Source organism: Protopterus annectens, chromosome 13.part0 (assembly GCF_019279795.1).
Source record: "Protopterus annectens isolate FY-2018-M chromosome 13.part0, PAN1.0, whole genome shotgun sequence".
Lineage (NCBI taxonomy): Eukaryota > Metazoa > Chordata > Ceratodontiformes > Protopteridae > Protopterus > Protopterus annectens.
In genome coordinates, this window is record NC_056747.1 from 861,604,708 (window position 1) to 861,617,835 (window position 13,128).

The following is a 13,128-nucleotide window of genomic DNA, read 5'->3' on the forward strand; positions in this document are numbered from 1 at the left end:
TCAACCATGACCTGGACCCGTGTGACTGTTACAAATTTCAACATAAAATTACATTTGCTAGTGAAAACAAAATAATGTTACAGCATACTGGTAGAAATAAATATAAAACGCTTAACAGCTATCAGTGGATGCAAAAGTTAATGAAAAAATGCATACTTATATTAATAGATTAGCAATAGTAATATCTTACGGTAATTAAAATAAATGTGTAAAATTTACAAGTATGCGAGGAGTCAAAAATGATGCTTCATAAAGATTTGCATTATGTGACTGCTATTTGATGGTGCTTAATGTCAGGTTTTCAGTCAGTATTCACAGCAAAAGCATATGTGTTCACTGCTATGAAATTTAGTCATCTGCTTTTTAAATGTAGTTAACTTCTGGATTTTTCTAATATTTTTAAGGTGATGAGTTCCAAGCAGCTGGTGTAAGCTTTGAGAAAGTTTTTTCACCTACTGCTTTGAAGAAGGGTGGCCTTGATGGTAATATTACATTTTCTGAATATGAATGAAGAGAACACCTTGTGTGTTTGTGATACAGTTTGTGTGCGGTAGTGGTGGACAGCAGAAGCAGTTAAGCAGCCAGTTTGCTTTTTGCAGTAAGCAGCAAAGACACTCCCTTGTCGTCCCTCATCCCTAAAAGGATTTGAATTTGCACATCGTGATTACCATGAGTTTATAGGTGTTTTTGGGAAGAGTGTAGAGCAAACAAGGGCAAGCAGTATTTTCATTTTGGCAACATATTTGCAATAGCAAAGCGTTACCAGACTCTAGGGAAGCAAGTCTGAATATTAACAATCCATCCTTAACTGTACGAGGACTGCATTTGGGATAATCTGTATATATCAGATGAACGTTATTTGTGAATAGGTTATTCACAGGTGGTAATGTTCTGTAACTATAGGTAAAGATGAAAACATGGGGGTCAGTAACACTTAGTGAAACGTTTGATTTCACATTCTGATGTATACATAAAAAAAAAAAAAAAATAGCAGCATTTTTTTTTAAGTTTATTCTGAGTTTCAGTTCTGCCAAACAGTTCCAAAATAAACTGAAGCCACACTGCAGTTTATATTGCAACTTGTGAAGTGAATTGCCAAAATGCAAAACAATAATACAGTCTGCATTAAGGGTGAAGTTTAAGCCTAGTAAGACCAAAGGTAAGTTATTAATGGAGATTAAAAAAGGGTGTAGGTTCAAGGAGTCTTAATGCTCTGGCTGAGAAAATGCCATTTTCTGATGAGTAAGATCCATGCTTAACAGTAAATGTTCAGCTGCTTAAGTAAAGACAAAAAAGGGATGCCCAAACAACCACTCGCAAAATACTTCTTTAACGTTTAGAAAGTTTATTACAACTCCACGTTTTCGTCACTCTACTAGAGTAGCTTCTTCAGAAACATACCGTTTAGAAAGTTTATTACAACTCCACACGTTTTCGTCACTCTACTAGAGTAACTTCTTCAGAAACAGAACACATATATGCTATTTCTAAAAATAAAAGTGACAACGCTCTTGCTAAACACATTAATTCGAATGTAGGTCATACATTTCAATTTCAAGCGATAGACCAACTTGCACATGACATCAGGGGAGGTCCTATTTCATTACTTTTAGAAGCTCGAGAACTAGAATGGCAATTAGCATTGAATGCATTTTCCCATTCTGGTGTCAACGACAATTGTAACATAGCTTGTTTATTGAAACTTAAGAGTTGCATGAGATAAATGACCATATAGAGATGCTGCTAGTATATTCAACTTTTAATATATTACTTTTAAGTATTAACTATGAGACCTTTTTGATTTAGGGTTTCCATGAGTAATGCTGACATTCAATATAACATGGTCCGTGAGTAGGTAAAACTTTCTATGCACGGACATTTTTAGCTTTTACAAAGCTTATTTTATGATGTATTGACATAACTGGACACTGCTGATTTTACTTTTAGAATATGTTATGATCTGGTTTTTATATAGCTGATTTTTTGAATAATTCAATAAACTTACTAAAGTTGTGTTTTAGCCCTGAACCTGTTATCCACTACTTAGAGATTATTGATTGGCCAGCGCAATCGCATATAACCTAGCGCGGCCATTTTTAAATAAACTGCAACATTGTAGTTGGCTTGTTTCTGAAGAAGTTACTCTAGTAGTGTGACGAAAACGTGAGGAGTTGTAATAAACTTTCTAAACGTTAAAGAATGAAGAAAAAACCTCCACAAGGATGCTGCTGTTATAGGAAAGATCTTTATTAAAACAAATTAAAATCCAGAAGCCAGATAAAAGATGTTAGCGCTTTCGGGTGTTACCCTTCTTCAGACAACAACAGAACTTGCTGAGTCTAGGTGGATCATTGAATTTATGGCTCATAAATGGCCGGGTCTTAATGATGTTGTACCTATGAAACCCGCCCTTAGAAATAGGCGGGTTTTTTATTGATTTTGATTGGTTTAGATTTGTTTTAAATATGGTCCTAGGATTATTACAATTTGTCTGAGGAAGGGTAACACCCGAAAGCGCTAACATCTTTTATCTGGCTTCTGGATTTTAATTTGTTTTAATAAAGATCTTTCCTATAACAGCAGCATCCTTGTGGAGGTTTTTTCTTCATTTGAATGTACTGACTGTTTACCTCCAGTTTGGATCTTGTCAGCACCAAGCATTTTGGACTTTTCTTGGATAAACGTTAAAGAAGTATTTTGCGAGTGGTTGTTTGGACATCCCTTTTTTGTCTTCACTTCGTTTGTTCATCTGGTTTTTGCTTTTTTCAGCTGCTTAAGTAACCACAAAACCACTGGAGAGCACTAGTGCCTAAAACAAAGTTAGCTAGTGTTTTGCTTGGGTCATAGCTGACTGATTCAAAAGCTCTTTTAAGTCAAGGAAGATGACACCTGTTAGATGTTCTTCCATTCCCTCAAAAATGGAATTACTTACTTACTGTAAGCAGAACAATTTCTGTGCTACATTTGCACTGAAATCAATGTTACCTGTCTGAAAGTAGGCCATTCTTTAAGATGTATTCCATTAATTGGTTGAACAATAAACCTGTGATTTTAATTAGAGGGCAGAGTACACTAATGGGTCAGCAGTCTGATGCTAAAGACAATTACTAACTTTGGGAATTAGAACTACAGTTGCATGCTTCCAGGAGTAAGGAATTATGCCCATACTAAGTGTTAGGAGGATAATGTGTGTGATCTGGAAATACTTTGCAAATATTTGGATGAATTCTAGGTGCAGTGTTGAGTGTTAAACTGATTAGTTGTGTCAGTACTTTCCAATTGCTGCTGCATCTGTTTTGAAAATACAGTCTTGAAACTGAATGGTGGGAGGTCACTTATTTTTATTTTATTTATTTATTTTTTGACATTTTTTACCAGGATGGTCTGTCTGGGTTACATAACCCATTGTCGGTGAAGGCCTGGGGTGAAAAGCTCCACATTTATGACATGGTTACAAATCTGTACATATGAAACAACACAATTTGGAAATTAGTGAAACAAGCACTTACTGTTACTTATATAATCCCAAAAAACATGTCATACTGGACATTTAGAGTTTACATACAAAAACATGTCATACTAAACATTTACACTTTACATACATTTACGGTTAGATGACTGGCATTCTAGAGTTACTAGTATTTGCTTAGACTGCACTTTCTTATTAAGAAACAGACTGGAGTCAGTCAGTCTGACTGTTTAAACCTAGGTAGGTACAGGTAGAATGGCAGGGACGAGAAGGTACTCAGTTGTTAGTAAGTCGCTTCGCTTCCAAAATGTTACTGATGTTAGAAGTATATTACTTTTAGAAGAGGAAAGTTAGTATTATATGAGGAGGTAATATAGAGGAGTAGAGGAGAGTTAGCCTGAAGTTAGGCATGTGCATGGCCATGATTTAAGTGTTGTTTTAAGGAAGATTTAAAGAGAGATGGGGTTGGAGTGAAGATAATGTTTGGTGGGAGCTCCATAGTTTTGAAAAGAGTATGAGTATAGCGATTTTCCTGAGTTATTGGAAGGTTTACACATTTCAAGTAAGTTTTTATCATCGGATCTGAGAGGTATGCTAGGTTTGTATTGCTTGATTAGGTTTGCTAAAGCAGAACAGTGAGTGGGTTTATACATTAGGTTGTGTGTTGTAGTTTCATAGTTTAGCCACTTTAGTTCTTGTAGTGGTTTAGAGTGATGTGTGCATTAGTTGGAATTTGTTGCAAACTTTGCTATTTTACTGTAACATTGTTCCACTTTAGTTTTGGAAGTGTTTTTTAGATTAGTTAGTATACAAAGAACTGTAGAGTAGGGATGAGAGGATAAAGGCTTTTGCCAGAGTGGTCTCGTTTGGAGTGGTAAGGAATTGTTTGTTTCTGTAAAGTAGTCCTAGGTTTTTATACATCGTCTTTATATTTTGTTGGATATGAAGGTCAGAGTTCAGTTTGGTATCGATGATAACACTAAGTTTAGTTTCCTGTAAATTTTCTATGATAGTTTTATCAGTTGCAAGGATGTTAAATTGGTCTGGGTTGAGGGTGGTATTTTTGAGGTGAAAAACTATGTTTTTGGTTTTTTTTTCTAGATTTATAAAAAATTGGGACTTTTTGAGAAAGGATTTAATTGTTGTGAAAGCTTGCTGGGTTTTGTTTTGTAGTTCCGGGAGAGTATGAGATGTGCAGATTACGGTTGAGTCATCTGCATACTGGATTATTGTTTCTGGGGAGGAGGCAGTGTGTAAATTATTGGCGAACGTGTTAAACAGTAGGGACCTAGGATGGAGCCTTGGGAAACACCTGTAGGGTTTTAGCAGGAAGGGGAAGAGTTGGTTAGACCGTTTTACTGCTTGCTTTCAGTCATTTAGATAGCTCTGGAGCCACTGAAGTGTGGTAGTGGAGCATCCTAGGTTGAATAGTGTTTTTAGAAGTAATGGGTGTGAAACCATTTCAAGAGCTTTTCAGAGGTCCAGGAATACTGTGGACATGAGGTATCCTTTATCCCTGGCCCTGTTGATAGCTTCTGTAAAGGATAAAAGTGCAGTCGATGTGCTATGGCCTGACCGAAAACCATGCTGAGTTGGAGTGAGCAGGTTGTTTTGTGGTACGTACTTCACTAACTGTTGGTGTATACATCTTTCCATTATTTAGGATAAAGGGGATAATACTGATATTGGGTAGAAACTGGATACTTCTGTGGAGTGTCTACCTTTAAGTATTGGAGCTGTGTGTGACTGTTTCCATATTGTGGGGATTAAGGCTTCTGACAGTGATCTGTTTAGGATGCTGACAGGGTATCCGAACAAGTCTGCAATCAGTTTTAGATACTGGGGTGGGAGGCTGTCTGCTGATGTTGAGAAGGTTTTAGCTTGAGCAGTAGCCTTTTTATTTTTGAGGTGGGTATAGGCTGGAGGGAGAAAGGAGTAATGGGGCTATTTGGTTGGTTATCTGTGTAGTTGTGGGCATAGTTTGTACTGTGTGGTGTAGAGTTATTGTAGCTAGTGTTTAAGTTTAGATGGTGGTGCCCTGAGTTAGTTTTGGTGGTGAGTGGGTCGGCTACAGATTTTATGAAGTACTTACTAAATTCCTCTGCTATTTGAGATGGTGGGTATTGAAAGAGGGCGAGTGTTCCTTATTTGTTCCTAGGTTGAGGAGGGTAGATATGGAGTGCTAAACTTTTTTGGAGTTTTGTTTGTGTTGTAGCTGAAGTTTAGAATAGTAGAATGTTTTACAACTTTCTACTAGTTTGGTTACTCTGTTATGTAATGTTCTAAAGGTTTGGTGATTTTGTGGGGTTTTATTGTGTTTCCATTTACTCCAAGCTGTGTCTCTCTGCTTCATGAGGTCTAGGCAGTCATTATCCGTGGGTTTTTGGTTGTTTTTACTCTTTTTGTCTGTACAGGGGCATGACTATCAAGCATTTTTAGGAATGTGGTATTGAAGTATTGTACAGCAATATTGAGGGGTAGAAGTTTCAGGGGTTCCCAGTTTATATTTTGCAGTATGTTAAGTGTTTGGTGGTTAAGTTTAGTTGTATTTCTAACTGTTTTTAGGCAGTGTTTTTTTAGGAAGATGGGCAGTAGCCCTGATGACAAAAGGCTGGAAGATGGTCGCTTAGTGAGTCTGAGTGTATGCCTGAGGAGGAGAAGTTGTTGGGTAGGATACAAGGATCCAGCCTAGCATGGAGTGGCTGGAAAAGTCTTTATTGAATCTAGTTGGGCTTGTAATTAGTTGTTTGAAGCTGTACAGTTTGATATTTATGTTGGGGGAGTTTTCAGTGATGGATTGCCAATTTATGCTGATGTTGCAGAGGATGATTGTTTCTAATTTAATGTTTTCAAATGCCCACGACAGAATATCTTCAAAGACTGGTACATTGTTTCCAGGTTAGATGTAGACTGTGATGACACAGATTTTTTGGGGGTTGCTAAGGTTTAAGTTGGTAATTATCAGCATTATGGAATGTGGGTATATTGTTTGGTTAGCAAGTAATGTTGAGTGTGGAAGGGTATAGTAAGGCTACCCCCCTCCTTCCTTTTTTGGTCTGTCCAGACTGTATATGGCAAAACTGGGTGGTAAAATTTCGGTATCTGCTATGTTGGAATGCAACCAAGTTTTGGTTATGGCTAATATGCCTGGTTTATTTTGTTCAATCCATGCATGCAGGGATGTTATCTTACTGCACACACTTCTTAGGATAATAGTAAATAGGTTTAAGCTTTTAGAGTTTGTGTGTTGTTTGGTCCGGTGTGTATGTTGCCACTCTATAGTAATTTTAATATTAGTTAAGTCTTTAGTGTTTTATTTTTTTTTTCTTTTTTTTTAGTTTTGAGGCTTGTGTTTAGTGTGATAAAATGGGATCTGGTGATTTCTGTTGTTTTGATTTTGGAGATGGAGTAGTATGGGAGTGGACAGTGAAATAGTTGAGGGGAGATGTTGGAGTAGTGGGTTTGTTTTGGGGTAGGTTGGTGGAAGAGGTTGCTGGAGTGTAGTAGTTTGTAGCTGTTTTATTTGTGAGTGTTGTGGCTAAGGTTAGGTATAGTAGTAGAGTGAATAGTATGGGGGGGGGGTGAGAGTGACATTTTGTGAGCTATAGGGCATTTTAGTGTGTAAGAGGATGAACTGAACTTTAGATAAGTTTGATTGGAGTCCGAATTTAATCTAGATAATGTAAATAGGGATGTATGGTAGACAGACTGTTGTCTATGTCAGAGTTTGAAATTGTAAAATTTGATTGGTGCTGCTAGTTTGGTGAGAAGTCTTGTGATTGCATGAAATTTGGCAGTGGGTGGGATTAACTCAGACACTGCACAATTAAGAAATCATAATGTTCTTTTGGTGTGAAGTGGTAGGATTGGTTATAAAATGGTGTGTGGTTGGGTTTTTTATACAAGTTAACAGGTATGGCGTGGGTGAGAAAGGGGGTAGGGTAGAGGAACAGAGTGAGCCTGAGCATAGCAAGGGCGAAGGGAGCGGGCAGAACGTGGCCTAACATTGAGCGCAAAAATAAAAAAAAAAATATAAGAAACCAGGAGGTAAGGCCATCTGCTTTGCTAAATTTAACTTAAATTAAAACAGTCAACATTTTAGTTAGAGTGCTATATGAAGGGAAAGAAAAGAAAAAAATATGAAGGATAGCTGACTGAAACAGATGGGGGTTTAGAATGCAGCATTACCTCCAGCCTGCCTTGCTTTAAGTATTCCAGTTATATAGCTGCTAGGAGAATGGGGTCTGTGTTTAGAGCTAAGGGGAAAAAAGGATCACAAGTGACTATGTCACTGGCTGTGTGCCCGCCACTATTAAAATCGGAAGAATGCAACATCAGAGAAAAGTAGAGTAGCCAAGCTGAAGTGACCTACATTTAGCAGTTTAATGCAGTTTATTTTCCTTGTCAGGTTCTTGTTGAAGTACGCGTGATCGCAGGCAGCTTTCTGCAAGCTATGTTACCTAGTTGAGGGAGGGCAGCTCAGACGAGCAGTGAAAATAGTACAAGTTAATTCTTCAGATCAAAAATGGTAATTCTGTTTCCAACAGGATTGATAACTTTCGAAAAATTCAGATTTTCATGACAATACACCGTCCCCAACAGGTTAAAAAAATTATATGCAAACCTTATTGTTGCAATAACTCAAAGTACTGAAAAACTATACTCAGCATATACAAGATGTCCTAACTCTAAAAATCATTACATTCGGTCCCCAACTACCCACTCTATCTGCACTTGCACCCACATGGACATATATTTTAAATATGGTTTTTGACTTTAATGAATTTATTGCACAGTGCAGCTGAGAATATAAGTTTTTATGCTACTAAGTAGCTCAGACTGAAGGATGGCATGACTAACTGAGGTGGATTTCAAGTCATTTTTCATAGTTGTCAAAAGTCTCCCAAACTGCTTTGGAATACCTGCGCAGGACGTTTGCTTGTTTCTTGCATCTAAAGCTTTCGCAGCATTTGTGGCAAAGTGTGCTTGCTGTTTGAGACTGAAGGCCAAATTCATAAAGGTTACCACAAAGTGTATACTATGTGTACACGTTATGTGCACTTTCTGAATTCAAAAACACTACCACAATGCTTATGCTGTCTATTCACTCAGAAAGGTTGCATCAAGTGTACACATTGGTGGTAACCTTTATTACTCTGGTCTTGTATGTTTTCCAAATTTTTCATACTAGACTGTTTTATTTTAATAGCTTTTTGGATGTGTGGAGTAAGCCATGGAATAATGAATGCTTAAGCTTCGTCTAAGAGGGAAGGGTTAGTTCTAGAACATGCTAAAAGATAGACAGTGCATAGTTGTTGGAGCTGCTGTCAATATAAATATCCCAATTAACTACTGCAATTTATGTATGTAATTTTTTTAAGAGGAGAAGATGATGAATTTTACGTACATTATACTTAGCTGTTGTTACAAAGCACTGACCAACTTTTGAATTTTTAGTAAGGGAAGATATTTTAGATCCCTGTTTTTGAAAAATGTCTGGAGAGAAATATCCGAGAACTGCATGACAGCTTATCAAATTTGCACTACTTTTGTAAAAACAGCTGTCTTGAAGAGAAAGCCAGAGAAAAGAAAATGAACTTTATGATGTCTCTCCACTGCATTGCCTGATTAAAGACCGTGCAAACAGAATAAAAGAAAGTGCAATGTGCATCTCCTAAACAGATTAAACATGTACATATAAATAGGTGGAAGAGTCCAGTCACAGACACTTCCCAAATAAAGGCTTGGATGTCACAAAACAAATGGGCTGAAGCCCAAATGTACATAAAGTAATGAAAACATGTTGTCATGATAATTTAACAATTTAATAAAATAGAAGCCACATCACAGCAATGCTGAAAGAAAGGCAAGACAAATACCTATAAGAAGCATTCCCACAAAGTAAGTTTAGCAAGTCAACAAAAATCACAAAGAAAAACTGAAGTGTGTGTCATTCATGGTACTTGATGGAAAAGTGGGGGACCTTAGACAGCCTGGTAAATTTGTGTCAAGCTGTCCTAACATCCATGGCACAAATCCTAAAGGTTACCAAAGATGGACATCTTCTTAAGAGATCCATTGGTCCCTCTCAATAAGGAGGTTATTACTTATTTGAATAAGAAAAGTTTCAGTAATGCATCCAAGCTTAAAAGTAGATTGGCCTAGATTAACAGGGCCATGACATGTCAAACCAGAAAACATCTTATGCAAATTACCTACAAAATAAAGATTAGAGACAGGATGGCAATTTCCCAGAATGTCAGGATCAGAGTGTACTTAGGTTATCAAGGTTTATTTCAATGAAAACTGAAAGGCACGAGTCAAACTCCGAAAAGAATGGAAAATGACTGGACCCATTAATATGATGTAAGATTTTTCTAACATCACAAACCAGGGTCTAGCCCACAGTATGTTGGGTACCAAAATTAAACCACATTCTAGACCCCATTATAGTTAATATATCCAAATTCAGACCAGTAAAAGTCTGGGATACTCAAAACGGGCACACTGCAATGATGTGCAGGTGAATTCATGGGGAAGGACCACTTTTATTTCTACCGGTGCTTTACTCTCAAAACAGTAGTATTACTCTTTCTCCAAGTCGTTGCAACCACAGAGGTAGTGTACTTTGAGATCATGGATGTGGGTGTGGGTTTTCCACATCAAAAGGGGTATGCAGAGAGGAACAGTCATCTACAAAAACACTTCTGGAATGTTTTTTTTCATTTCATTTACTGACAGTCAAATAAGGTGGCTGGGAAACAAGTCCAGGATAGTGGGATATGGTACGTTCATTGCCAGCATGCCAAGTAGTTTTATATTACTAAAATGTCCACCATCATTTTTTTTTTGTGAGATCACAACATAAACACTATGTACTGGTAAACACCAACAGCCTAAATGCAATTTCTGGAATGAGTCTCTAGGGATACTCTTACTTGTCATGACATTCTGATGTATACATTTAATTTAAATTATTAAATTGTCACAAATCATTAATACAATTCCAGCTCTGTGGCATAGAGGGATAAAACGCTGTGTGTGACATACATGACCTTGAATCAATTAACAGCCAGGATGCTAGAGATACTGGCCCAGGAGGATAAAAATGAATGTAGGGTCACCTTACCATTGCTGGAAGGAGGCAGCCTGGTCTAATGCACACCTGACACTTGGGCCAGGTTTGTCAGAAGTCAGCTTAAATACAGAGAATTAATTTAGATCAAGCAGAAAATGCACTGTAGCCAGAGGAGTGGGGATAGACAGGTGTGAAAAGCAGCAGGGAGCAATCAGGCTCGAAGGTGTGAAGGAGTCCCACTCATCTTGGTTGTAACAATATGGCAAACAGAAACATCTTGATGGCTTAATGACAACTCCTCTCTCAAAAGATAGGTTATGGATGGAAAGCTAATGACTGTCAGGGAAAGACGGATAATAAAATTCAGAAATTACAAATGAAAATAAATCGCAATTTGCAAACATCTGCTTGGTCCCAAACCATGAAAAATGAAGTTAGAAGGTTAATTTTTATCACATGACTTGCAATAAAGCTTTTTTTTTTCTCACTGCCTGACATGCTGTATCATACTAACTAGTCAGCAGTAAAGCTGAAAAATTTCCTGCATAAACAAAATAACGAGACAACATACATGATTCAGTAATTCAGGGAAACCATGCTATGTTTTCATGGAATTTTACAGGTTTTGCCAGTTTTTTTGACAATGTACTGCATTATAGAAAGCACAAGTATCTGTCATTTGGTTCTGATGTGCAATATTGTGAAATATTCAAGGGGAGAAATGACATGAATAGGGCTGTGTGCTTTGTCAGTTTTATGAAAATATGTTACACACAGCACTATGCCCTGAGCTCAGCTATGCCTACAAAGGTGGCTAGGGAGGGTGAAACTAAAGAGAACGGAAAAAAATCACTAATCACTATAACCAAATCATCTAACACTGCAGGTAAGACTCTAAATTCTAATGGTGTAGCTAAACTATGGAACCACATCTTACTACCACTGAAATCCATTTAGAATGCAAACTCACTTAAAACACAACTAAAACTTCACCTATCAAATCAATGGATTTGTTCCTGTACATCTCCAGGGTAAATGCCATTGTTATCTTCAGCTTATCGTATTGTCACACCATCTCTCTTTTTTCAGATTCCTATGACCCACAAGCAGTCTTCACTAATACCTGAACAGTTTTACTATCATCTCTCAGCCATATGCATAGCTTTGTGACACCGCTCACCCCCAGCTCTATTCTTCTAATATAAACCTTATGAGAGCCATATACAAAGTTATCTATGAACTACTTTATACCTCACCTCGGAGCTACAATATTAACATTTTCTGCCCTACCTAGTTATTTTATTTCCATTTCTTTGAATTTCCAAGCACTAACGACATGCTCTTTTATCTAGCTGACATCTTCAAATGCTCAATGTTCAGCATCTACTAATGCATAAGTATTTTTTATGCTGTAATAATTACCTTTATTTCATATGAATGTACTGTTATTAGCAAGTGTATGTGCAACTGTACAGGTTAAATACTAGGCCAGCTGCCCTTGTAAACAATGTTAGGCCTAGCCAATTTCCCTGTAACCTTGTATCTATGAGGTAACCATTACCAGCCATCCCGTCCCAAAGAATCAAATGGTATACAATCAGCCTTTCAGTGCTATAACGTCAAACCTTTGAAACCAAATAAACTGACTTTAAAAGTTCACACTAGGCTAGGTGCCTTTGAAACCCATTTTAAGCCTAGACAATTTCCTGTTCAAAGGTGAGACTTAAACCATGTAGCTTGTGTTTGGGAGGTAAACACCTTAACCATTTTGACATACCAGATGCTATAAATAGGTGTATATTACTTTTTGTCTATTCATGTATATTACTGAATGTCTGAATAAAAACATTTGCAAACTGTTAGTACTTTTCTCCCCAGGCCTCCGCAGAAAAGGTGTTTTTCACTAATCCCAGTCAGACAAACCTGGTAAACAAAGGCAAAAATAAGTAAATAAAAATACACTACGCTGATGGTGATAAGTCAGGCCCTCTGGTGACGACCTTGGAAACAACAACCTGTGGGATACAGCTGATTGTTCTGGTAGCAGCACTTCAGTGGCTTTACTGCATACAATGTAAGCATGCATGAGGGAGCTCCCACAACACTAAATAGGACACTGCAAGAGGGTCAGGTTAGGTACACTCCAAACAATTTCTAGCAGTGCTTCATGGCACCTGGTCCTTTTGTCATTCAGGGGCCAACAGGGTTGTCAGGTTGAAGACTGTCAAGTCCAGTAAAGAAAAAAATACATAAATAAAAACATAGAGATGATGAAAATGTAAAGAAATATAATTCCGCCACACAGTGATACAAGTTCAAACATTCCTTATTTCTCAAAGTATAATGACAGAATTGCTTCTATAAAAAATGTTGTTAATCTGTTCTTCATTTTCCAGGGTGCACAAATTAAATACCAGCAATAAAAAGTTTAATTCAAGAAACATATGCTGATCTGCTGCAAATTAAGCAACAGTCAAATACTGTTATGGTTTCTTAAAGGTAACACTACACTGTTAGAATGTCTTTTACATTATAGACAATTTTTCCTGCACTATCTTTCAAAAACTGATCATGGATATGG

The 13,128-nt window shown here is 37.2% G+C and overlaps 1 protein-coding gene across 1 annotated transcript in view; it reads right to left on the reverse strand.

Annotated features, from left to right (window-relative positions):
* The window catches only part of SYNRG (synergin gamma), a gene marked incomplete in the record, with an annotated part of 2,786,306 nt that overhangs the window by 1,278,074 nt on the left and 1,495,104 nt on the right, over positions 1 to 13,128 (reverse strand).